Here is an 11413-nt window from a genome sequence, read left to right as displayed (position 1 = left end):
CGCCTTTTTTTTTTTTTTTAACTTCCTGTGAATCTGTAAGTATTAAACATTTTTTAAATTAAAAAAACATATATATTAACATCAACTGGAACACTGAAGGGAGAAAATAGGGATGTGTGACAGAAATATACTGTGAGTCACATATGTAACTGACATTTTTCTTTTTTTTTTAATTTTTATTTCTTTTGAGAGAGACAGAGACAGCGTGAGCAGGGGAGGGGCAGAGGGAGAGAGAGAGGGAAAGAGAGAGAATCCCAAGGAGGCTCGGTGCTTCCCACACAGAGCCTGACGCAGGGCTCAGACCCATGAAACCGTGAGATCATGACCTGAGCTGAAACCAAGAGTCAGATGCTTAATCAACTGAGCCACCCAGGCGCCCCAGTAACTAAATATTTCCTAATGGCCATATCAAAAAGGTAAAAAGCAACACATGAAATTAAGTCTAATAAGATTTTTTAAATTTATCCCAATATACCCCAAATATTATCATTTCAACATGTAATCAATATGAAATTAATGAGATAGTGTACATTCTTTTTTTTGGGGGGGGGCTACATCTTTTGAAATCTGTGTAACTCAGCTCAGCCCAGCCTAATTCAGATATTCAGATGCTAAATTTTCATTAAATACTTGATCTGTATTTAGATTTCATAAAATTTACTGTTGAAAAATTAGATTCACATACCCAAGTTGTTCCACACATGCGTAAAGTCTTCCAATAACTGAAAGCAGTATTAGGTGTTTAAAATTTTAATCTAAATTAATTCAAGTTTAAAAACATGAAAAATTCAGCCTCACTACAGTGCTTGGTGTGATAGCCTCACACGTGGCTATCGTATTGAGCAATGCAGGTAGAAAGGGATGCGTGTCCAACAGACAATTCTCCGTAAGACTTCAGAGAAAGTGGTAGCATTTGAGCCAAGCTTCAAAGGACCAGTATGATTTTAATAGAGAGGGGATATAGCAAGCACACAAAAAAATATCATGGATAAAAAGAGGTAGATTCTGCGGTGGCCTGCTCAATATCTAGACCTCCTTTACCTTAGCAACTAAACTTTGACTTTTGCTAGAAGTGGTAATAGACCAGCTGAAAACACTACACTTTCCACCTTCCTTTGTTGCCAAGCCATTTCTGATCAATAGTATGTGGGAAGCAGTTAGGGGAAGCTTCCAGGAAAGCTCCTTAAAAAATGGGGCTCCCTCTTCCTCTTTCTGCATGCCTGGAATGATGACTTCATGGCTGGAGTTTGCAGCAGCAATTTTGTGACCTTGATCATGGAAACCATGCATAAAGAATAACAGAGAAACAAACAAAATAAAGACGGGCCACACCATACCAGCCCTGGACTTCTTTTTAAGTGAGAAGAAAATAAACCCCTACTATTATTTCAGTTCTCTATTACCAGCAGGCAAGCACGATTCCTAACCAATATAAGGTGTGAACACGTCAGGAGGAGAGTGAATAGTTGCTCAAGGGGCTTAAAAAGCACAATTTACATAATCATCACTGCAGTAACATTTTGTAGATGGGGGAATTGAGACACAGGGAGATTAAGCAACTTGATCGAGCTTGCAAAGCTAACAGGTAATGGATCTGGGCTTCAAGTCCAGGCAGTTTGACCAAAGAGCTGCTGTTCTTGAATGGAATTAAAGGAGTTTTGGCCGAATACCGTGAAGGAATTTGGACTGCGCTCAGACCCATGAGGCTTGGCCTAGGGAGTCAGATCTTGCCTGCGCTGTCACCCGCGGCCATCTCAGGTCTGCCACGCCATGTCTGGCTTCACCATGCCATGTTCTTGCATTTGGCTGCCCCCAGACCCAGGCCCATGCTTCTGGGGTATTCCGGCTCCTTCACAGCGTACTGCCTGGCCTCCTGGAGGTGACCATTTGGCTACGTCCCATATTCTTTTCACCCTGGTGCTGGGGCCAGCCCTCTGGTCAGCTCCCAAGCTGTCTGAACTAGCAGAGGGCTCCCTCATTTCAAAGTCCCCAAATACAGGAACTTTATGTGCTCATCTGTACAATGGGAATACAATACTCACCTCCCTGGGTTCCTGAGATGGCAGAATCAGGTCATGCCCGTAAGGAACTTAGCGGCCTACCTAGTTCCTGGCAGCGCTCGGTAACCGAGTTACTGGTATCCTGCTGGCCGGATCTCAGCGAACAAGTGGGCTTGTCAGCGCTCTTGCGTCCTGGGTCTTGAACGTGAAGGGTGCGGCATCTTCGAAACTGAACAACCACAAGCTCACGACTCTAAGCCTCAGTCTGGCATGATGGAGAGGATGCAGGTCTTGGATGGTCTGGGGGTGCAGTTCCCACTCAGGGCAGGTACAGGACGTGCTGCGCGGCCTCGTCCGGGTAGCTGTCAGTGACGGGATTGCAGACAAGGACCCAAGGGGGCCGGGCAGGCTGTGTAAGCGGGTGATGCGGGTGGCTGGGCGCTCAAGATGCAGACACGGAGAGAAGGGCAAAAGGGTGGGGGTGGAGTGGGTCCTCTCTTAAATAAGGCCAGCCCTGGCAGCCGGCCGTGTCTCCTGGCATCCTCTTGAAGAGAAGAGAGGTAGAAATAAACACCAGTTAGGCTCTTCCCACATATTAAACTCTGTATGTATTATCGTTCATAGTGTTTTAATGTTTGTCTGTTTGTTTGTTTATTTATTTACTTATTTAGAGGGAGAGACAAAGAGTCCCAAGCAGGCTCTGCACTGTCAGCACAGAGCCCGACGTGGGGCTTGAACTCACGAACTGGGAGATCGTGACCTGAGCTGAAGTCGGACACTTAACCAACTGAGCCACCCAGGCGCCCCCAGCTTACATAATTTTTAAAACATGGCTCAAGGAAGGCATTTTAATCACCATTTTATGGAGGAGGAGATTAAGGCCCAGAGAGTGAAGTGAACCTCCCAAAGGTCACACAGCTGGGAGGCAGCAGAGCCAGGATACAAACCCATCCATAGCAGTGTCTTCAGTTCCTTGAGAAATGCCAACTATTCTCAGTCCATCTCGGGGTTCTCCCCTGTGTGCACAGCCCCCCTGCCCGACACCTTCTCCCCAGCCCCTAACCACTCCCCAGGCTGGCTCCTCCTTGTCCTTCAGCCTTCGGGGAGCACTTCCATGAACCCCCGGCTGAACAGGCCACACCTGTCTCAACTGGCCACTCACTGTGTCACAAATCCCAATCACTTATTAACTTTTTGTTTGCCTCCTTAATCTAAACAAGGGCTTTCCTTTCAAGGAGCTCACATTTAAATAGAGAAGAAAGGCACCGAACCCGAGAAACAAATAGTTATCCAGGATGGTGATAAGCGCTTGAGAAGAAAATAAAGCCAGGCAGCAGGGTAAAAAGTGACAGCGAAGGAGGGGCACTTTAGAAGTGTGGGAGGGGGAGGGGGGGTCAGGGAAGGCCTCTCTCAGGCGGTGATGTTTCTGACGAGATCTGAGACTCAGAAAGAGAGGGTCACGCAAAAACCCAAGGAAAATGTGCTTCAGGCAGTGGAAATAGCATGTGCAAAGGGCCCGGGGTGGGAATAAGTTTGGTGTATTCAAGAGTTGGACAGCAAGCCAAGTGGTTCGAGCTTGACGGTCCAGGGGAGGGATGAGACAAGGCCAGGGCCAGATCCTTAAAGACCTTAAAGGGTGAGATAAGGAGTTGTTTCATTGCTTATGGTTTGTCTCCCAACTAGATTGGAAACTCTATGAGGGTAGAGATTTTGTGTGTCTGTCTCATTCACTGCTGAATCCCTTGGCACATGGCAGGTACTCAGTAAATATTGGCTGAATCAATTAATGAATGTGCTACACTAATGCCTACTATACTCTCGATACATTCCCTGCATGTTTTTGAGCATCTCCCCCTGCCCCCTCCAGCTTTCCTGTCTTCTCTCAGGCATCCTGTCCACCCCAAGCACTAGCTTTGAGAATACGCCTCAACCATGTGATATTAGCTACTCGCAGTCTCAAGGGACCCCCTTCAAGGAGATCGGCATCTCATAGCACATTTCAGAAAACTCCCCCCAAGCTTTATGATATCCCGTCGTGGGGTCTCCTATGCACGTGTATGTAGTTCAAGGTCCCAGCGCCCCCTCAGATCAGCACAAGAAGGCTACCCCAACCCACCAGCTGTTAGGAAACTCGGTCACATCAATAATTCCTATGCCTTGCTCTCTACACCGGTGCCCGGGGGGAGCAGGAAGTTAATTAGCTTTGCTAGAAAGGCCCTGTGAAATGTTTGGAACTCTGCAGCCGGAGACCCCCCTAAACGTAAGGTGCAATTCTGCATTCCAGCCCCGGCCGGGGCCCATGCAGCTGGATCTTACACCTGTTCATAGTGTTGGGCGGTATTTACGAACAGCGGACACTCGTGAGTCAGCAAGAGAACAGAACGGGGACACTTCTGTGCTGTGTCCGAGTTGTGGCAGCGTTAACTTAATGATGAAACAATCACAATACATTCTCCTTCTCTGGGGAGTGCAAATGGCTTTATAAACACCAGGCCTGGGGCGACCGAGGGAGGAAGGAGGCAGGAGTTTACCTCGGGTGGGGAGTGAGCATTCGGTCCATTAAGGGGAGTCTAAGAGCAGAAGTTAATGGTCCCCCCAGGCCTGCAAGTTAATTCGGCCTTGAAAATAGTTCTCCAAATCCATTTGCCAACCACTTCTGCCCACACTGGTCTCCGCGCCCCACCCGCATCTCCCCAGTACCACTCAGGGTTTGCTTGGTCTGACTTTTACTCCAAGATACCCGGGAAGTCACTGACCTAGGACTCAAAGCGTGGGACACACTCCTTCTGTATGCAGCACAGACCGGGACCCCTCTGGCCCCAGATTCAAGTGGTCGCCAAAGGACTCAGTCATCAAGATAAAATATGGAATGCAATATTTAAAAAAAAAAATAAGACTAATGGAAAACACCCATGAGGAACAAATATCAACATTTATAATAAAGACAGGGATCTTAGCTTCACTCACCTGACTCCTGCTCTCACTTGAATGACCTTGACCCTCATTTGCATGTCCTTGACCTCCACTCACATGTCCTTGACCCTTAGTTGCATGACCTTGACGCTAACTCGTCTCACTAGGTCCCAGCTCTGATGCAAGCTGATTTTTAGGTGGTCCGTATGTGAACGTTTTAAATTTTATCACTTAGCTGTGTGTGTGTGTGTGTGTGTGTGTATACATATTTTCATGTTTGTTTATTTATTCATCTATTTATTTTGAGCCACCTGGGCACCTCAATACTTAGGTGTATTTAAAAAGTTATGGCAAGTGATCCCAGCTTTCCATTTATGGTAGACAGATGACATTTTTCTTTTCTTTTTCTTTTAAAATATATTAGTTTCAATAAATAAAGAACCAAGTTCATTAACAAGGAAATTTACTGAGCATAGCACAGGTAGTCCATGGCTGTGACGAATCCCTGGATGGGGGTGTTTGGGCAAAGACCTGTAGCCCCACAGGAAGCAGGACCAGGTTAACATCTGTCCCTTATTGTATGAAGGTGACTTGCCATCTAAAGCAGGCCCTTAACAAGAAAAGCACAGGGCTTATCAGAGTGTGGCCTTGACAGTCATTGAACCTCCCTGAGCCCTAAGCTCTTTGCCTCTAAAACAGGGCTCACAGTACCCACAGAGGGCAGTGAGGTTTTATAGGAAATGGTTCTGGTATGCTGAGCACGTATCAGCAGGGCCACAGGAAGACTTTAGTGGGCCCTTTCCCCTATAAAAAATACCAAAAATTCTATTTTATGATTGTGTGGTTATAAAGATGAAAACAATTCAGCCTCAGCGATATTCACCTTTACGCCGGCTCAATCAAGGTACGCGTCTCGCTTATTGCAAGAAGCGAAATATTTTTGTGGGCTCCTAGACGCATCGTGGCTGCAGGCACTGTGCTTGCTGGGCCCAGCAGAGCAGCTGGCCCTGAGCATTATGGGCAAGCACTTATGTGCATAAGCCTGGACTCTTCCTAACATCACAAGGCAGCCACTCTCAGCTCTAGTTTATCTATGAGGGAAAGAAGGCCCAGAGAGTTTCAGCAACTTGCTCAGGGTCACACACCCAGGGAGTAGCAGGGCAGAGATTCGAACCCTGATCCGCCGGCTTCTGGAGTCTTCCCTCCTGCCACACCCCAGGGCATGAAATAGTCTGGAAGGCTGCCAGCCCCTGGGTGATGATCTCCACCGGTCATGGAAGCGATCTGTTTTAGGTGCAGCGCGAGCTCTTGCAAGGTCAATAGGGAGCAAGCGGTCAGCAAGAGGACTCTGGTGTCCTTGCCCTACTACCTTGGGGGGGGGTGTGTGTGACATGCATGCTCAGGCCAGCTGTTGGAGACTCTGGGTGCATCTAAGCGGCCATCTCTGACAGCGCGATGTCCTCAGAGCCTCGAAGACGCCCAGCAGCAAACTCCAGCGGGGCGAGTTGCTGTTTGCTTCGTGTCCTGTGTTCTTGAGGGAAGGACAAAGAAAACGAGAGATAGAGAACTTTGGATGCAGACCAAAGCCCCTGCGGTTTTTCACCATGTGTCCCCTTGCAGGCTCCTCGATGAGGAGGGCTTGACAAGTGTCACGTGGACGCGAGGTCCGAGCCATTACCTTCCACGCACGCGACGCCGCAGTTTTAAACAATTGTGGCTTGAGACAAAGGTCCTCCCTGGGAAGGAAAATCCATCCGAGGATGCAGTTTCCAGCTCTGGCGCTTCTTGAATTATACATGGGCAAACCCCCCTTGAAGGCGGCTTTTTAAGCCGTGAGGGGAAGGCATATAATTTTGGTCTCTGGCATTCTGCTCCAGCACTTGCTGAAAGGGGGCCCCTCCCATAGCCAAGTGGCGTTTGCCTCCAAACCAAACGGGGGACGTCTGACGCCTCAAATAGCTTCAAGCTGCCAACAGAGAGGATGCTGAGTTTGCCACAGTCTCATCTCCTGAAGGCTGGAAGGGACAGGAACCTGGGCGTCCAGCCCTCAGAGGCGCTGGCCTGGCGGCGGCCGCTGTCACACACGCTACAGGGCCATTCTCCCTCTCCCTGGCTGGGGAGAGCAAGCAGCGCTGTGTCCACCCGGAAGGGGAGGCAGGCGACTGGAGACGTCGTCGGGGAGATGGCAGATCCAGGTCTAGATGGCCCGTGTCATGCCGGGACCAGTGCCATTTCTGGCCCTTTAAAGAGGTCGGTGGCTGCAAAATGCTACCCATCAGAAGAGGCTCCTCTGTACACTTCTCTCCGCAGGTGTGCCCAAGGACAGAGCGGGCAAGGGCATTCAGGTCAGTGGTGGCTAAGGGTGTGGGTGTTGGTGACCGTCGAGGGTTGGAATAGTGCTTTGTTACCTTATTAGCTGTGTGGCCGTAAGAAAGTCGCTGCACCTCTTAGGCTCTCAGTTTCCCAGTCTGCAGAATGGGCTGATCGCCTACTCCGCACTGTTGCTTTGGAAAGGAAATGCACGCCAAGTGCCTTGAGCATAGCAACGGGGCAGATTTTAAGCGCTCAAAATATGGTAGCTGTCGTGACGACTGCATCTTGAAGACAAGGAAATGGCAAGTGATATCCGTGCCTGTGGTAACTCAGTGGGGGTGTGTGTGGCATGTAAATGCGTGTGTGAGCACCCGTGCCCTTGAATGTGTGTGTGTGTGCATGCGCGTGCCTGCACGAGCACGTGCCCAACCAAAGGTCAGGAGAAGAGCATTCTCTGCCCTAGATGTGGAAACCCGAGAAGGGCAAGTACTTCATTATTTAGATTCAAAAGCTACTCATTAGGCGAGACCAGAGCACTTAGAAAGCCAAGCTGACCCACAAGTGTGAAATGTTATTATAAGTAATGACAATGATTACTGGGTGAGGGGGTGCGCAGAGAGAGGGACGACCAGAGGCTAATGTCCATTAACGACCAGAAATTAGGAGATTGCGTTTCTGCTTCCAGGCTAAACCTAACAGTCTGTTTATTTACCTCACAGGGAGCTCTTACCACATCAAAAAGGTATTTAAACTCCCCCCCCCAACAATTAGCTTTAGGAAGAAGAGTAAATATGGACGCAATTTATCACTCGGAGCGCCCTGCTATCAGAGACAGATGCCGTCAGTTAAATAAAACAGACGCGAAGACCCGCCAGAAAGATCAACCCTAGAAGCAATTGGCTAATTTGCTGATCGGCAGTGGACAGTAGGCCTTTGGTGACATACACGCCATTCATATCTTTCTGTTAATTCTTCTTGCCCGAGTTACACGTTGCCTTTGGCACCCAGCGGGAGAAGAGAGTCTGAGGAATGACTTGAAGTGATTTCAAAGGCTTTGCCCATCGTTAACTGAAAAACGTAACAGAGGTAAACCCCAGTCTGGAAAAGCCATAGGGGCTTTACTGTGGGGGAGCGAGGGGGAGGGGATCCATCCCAGTTCACCTGGGACTGTGGAGTTTCCCAGGATGCGTTCTGGGCCCAATCCCGGGCACACAGGGATGGTGGCCCAAGTGCCAGCGACAGTCAACCCCGGGGGGAGCAGCAGCAGCTAAAAGTAGGCTTGCGCCTAGCCTTAAAGCAACCCTACCTTCCCCCATATGGCAAAACAGACTGTGAGCCCATTAGCAGCAAGAATGTGGGGTCACGTGGGACCCGCGCAGGAGCCGCATCCACCAAGGTCAAAGTCCAGGGAGACCTCAGAGAGGTGAGCACGCGGCGGTCGCGAAGCTGATCTTGTACAAATAGCTTTTCGCTTCGCAGAGACCCCTCGATGGAAAAGTCCGGGGCCCTTTGCCCTGGCTCGGCGGATCCCAGAGCCTCCGCCCCTTCCTCCCAGTAGATCCGAGTGTGTGCTGTATAAACCGCGGCCGTATCCACGAAATGCACATAATTCTCCCCCTTCAGCTGTTGCCACTGCTTTCTGAGACTCCGTATATAAATATCTGTGCGTGTGCGTTTGTGTGTACATTTCCTGACATATTTACGAAGTCTCAGTTTGCCAACCTTTGGGGCATAATGCAAGAACTCTTTTTCATCCTAATCTGCTGTAATGACATGTGTTATTATACTATTTCCGCTGTTTCCATTGCTTTCGCTGCGCGTGTTTTATGTATTTTAACTAATGCTTTAATTTGAGTACAGTGCGCCCGAAGGTGAGTTCACAAAGCCTTGCTTTGGGAAATCCACGGGGAGTCACAGCGCTGGCCCGGGAGGGCTCGACCCACACACAGCACCACCGGGCACGGAGGAAAAGGGGTCTGCAGGCAGGAGGGAAGCGCAGGCGCCTGAAGGCGAGCTGGGGGGCGCGGTGGGGGGCAGCGGTGTGTTGGCCTGCTGTTCAGATTAGTGCTTTTGCCCTCGTGTTAGCCCTGCAATTCTGGCCTCCCAGAACCTCCTCCCTTCTGAGCAGAGCAGGATCCCTGGGCACCTTACCAAGATGGCAAGTTTGACAGTTGGGTGGGTGGGTTCTTAGCAGGGCGTCTCACTGTGGCCCAGAGAGAGCCTGGGCTTTGGAACGCCCTCTGCTTAGTTTCAGAGCCCAGCTCTGCCAGATACTGTACGAGTCATCTGATTCTGAGGAAGTCAGTGACAGCCTCACTAGGCCTCAGTTTCCTCGGCGGGACGATGGGGCTGGGGAGCCCGTACGGGACGGCAGAGCCATTGTGGGTGTTCTGTGACCAGCACAGTTTCCCTCCTCCCCAATCTAACGACGAGGGAGTGGGGCCAGATGCCTTCGAAGGGCTTGAAGACCATGGCCTGCGGCAGAATGAAGGGTCAAGGCCACCACCCAGGCCCCCACCTTCCCATCCTCATTGAACCCCTTTGGTAGTTCTCTGTGAGGGGCGATCTTCTGCTTATCCGTGCTTCCTACGTGCCAGGCCTTGCATTCACCCTCCCATTTAATCTCCCAGCAGCGGGTAAGATTAGAACCCCCATTCTGCAGATGAGGAAATAGAGACTCAGAGAGGTGAAGACATTTACCGAAGACCACACAGCAAACAAATGCGGTGTGATTCCAATGTCGGTCATTTTAACCAGGATATCCCGCAGCCTCCTGGCCTGGAAAAAGTGGAGAGTCACTCACTGAGACTGTAAGGCATTGAGAATAAATGGAAAGGACTAGTTCAACGGAGAGCGCTCAGAAGCCCTCGGGTCCGTCAGGCCTCTGATGAGCGTCCCCTTCAGCCTGAAATAATCCTTCCTGTTCTCGCCCAAGGTAGGGTATGGGGAGAGGCCTGATGTTTGACATCTGCCTTGCTACCTCTCCCTTCTCTTCAACACCCCTCTCCATACCCACAGCCCACCCCAGACCCTCCTGATTCTGTGTCTACACGCGTGCTATTCTCCCGAACAGAAATGTCATTTCTTTCCCTTTATCCTCAACGTTGTCTCTCTGAAAACTCCTATTCACCTTGCAAAGCCCAGCCCCTCAGTGCCCAGGCCCTTGTCCCCTCAGACTCCCACCAGTGAGCGGCTTATCCACCAACTTAATTGCTGCGTCTGGCCAGCGCCTGACGTGAAATGATGGGAAGTCGGTAGAAAGCTTGTTGGGCAGAAAAATCTCACCGTCTCAGTCGCCCCGCCAATCGGCCAAGCTGTTTTGGACCCCGGCATCGTGCTACCACACACCACCGCGTCTCCTTCTCACTGGAGCCCCAGGAGGTGGGCGTCCTCATTCCAATTTTCTAGACCATCAGGAAGCAAACCACAGCCTGCGGGCCAGCGATCTGCTTTCGTAAGGTTGTACTGGATGCAGCCTCTTCGTTTGCGCAGGGCCATCGCCACACACAGGCCACAGAAATCACGCTGAGTAGTTGCCACTGGGACTGTACGGGCTGCCGGGATATAGACCTCCTGACCCTTCGCAGAAAGTGTGCCAGCCCCCGTACACCCAGAGGGAGACTTCAAGTTCAGACAGGCTTGGCAACTTGCCACAGTTAACTCAGCTGGGCAAGGACAGCCCGGGGTTCGAATCAGACTTCAACGCGGGTGCTCTTTCTATAGCCCAAAGGCCATCCTTGCTTTCTTCCAAGGTCCCCTTCCAGGGACATCCTCCGTGCTCTGCATCAGGCCACAGAGGAGGCTCCCTCCCGCCTGGCCTGGGAGCCCCCGTGTGGCAGGTGACCTGCAGGGTCAGTGACCTGGGCTCAGGTGTGGGCACGCGGGGCGCACTGGGGCACAGAGAAAATGGCAGCGAGCAGGGAAGGCTTTTCGCTTTGCTTTTTAAAGAATGAAAATGCATTCGATGAAGAATCTTCCCTCGCCTTCTGATCTCCTCTTCCAAGCACTTACACATAAGCCAGTGGCGCAAAGCGTGTCAATCCTTGCTCAGCTGCTCTGCTGTCCCCAAGTCAGAGGGGCCTGCATCCAGCAAGGGGCAGGGACTTCTCGGGAGGGGGGGGGCGCGGAGGCCGCCCCTCGTGGCAGGAGACCAAACCCCTTCCCACCCCCCACTTCCAAGCTCCTTT

This window comes from Crocuta crocuta, unplaced genomic scaffold (assembly GCF_008692635.1).
Source record: "Crocuta crocuta isolate KB4526 unplaced genomic scaffold, BGI_CrCroc_1.0 scaffold339, whole genome shotgun sequence".
Taxonomy (NCBI): Eukaryota; Metazoa; Chordata; class Mammalia; order Carnivora; family Hyaenidae; genus Crocuta; species Crocuta crocuta.
The sequence above is the reverse complement of the archived record's forward strand: the minus strand, read 5'-3'. Positions refer to the sequence as shown.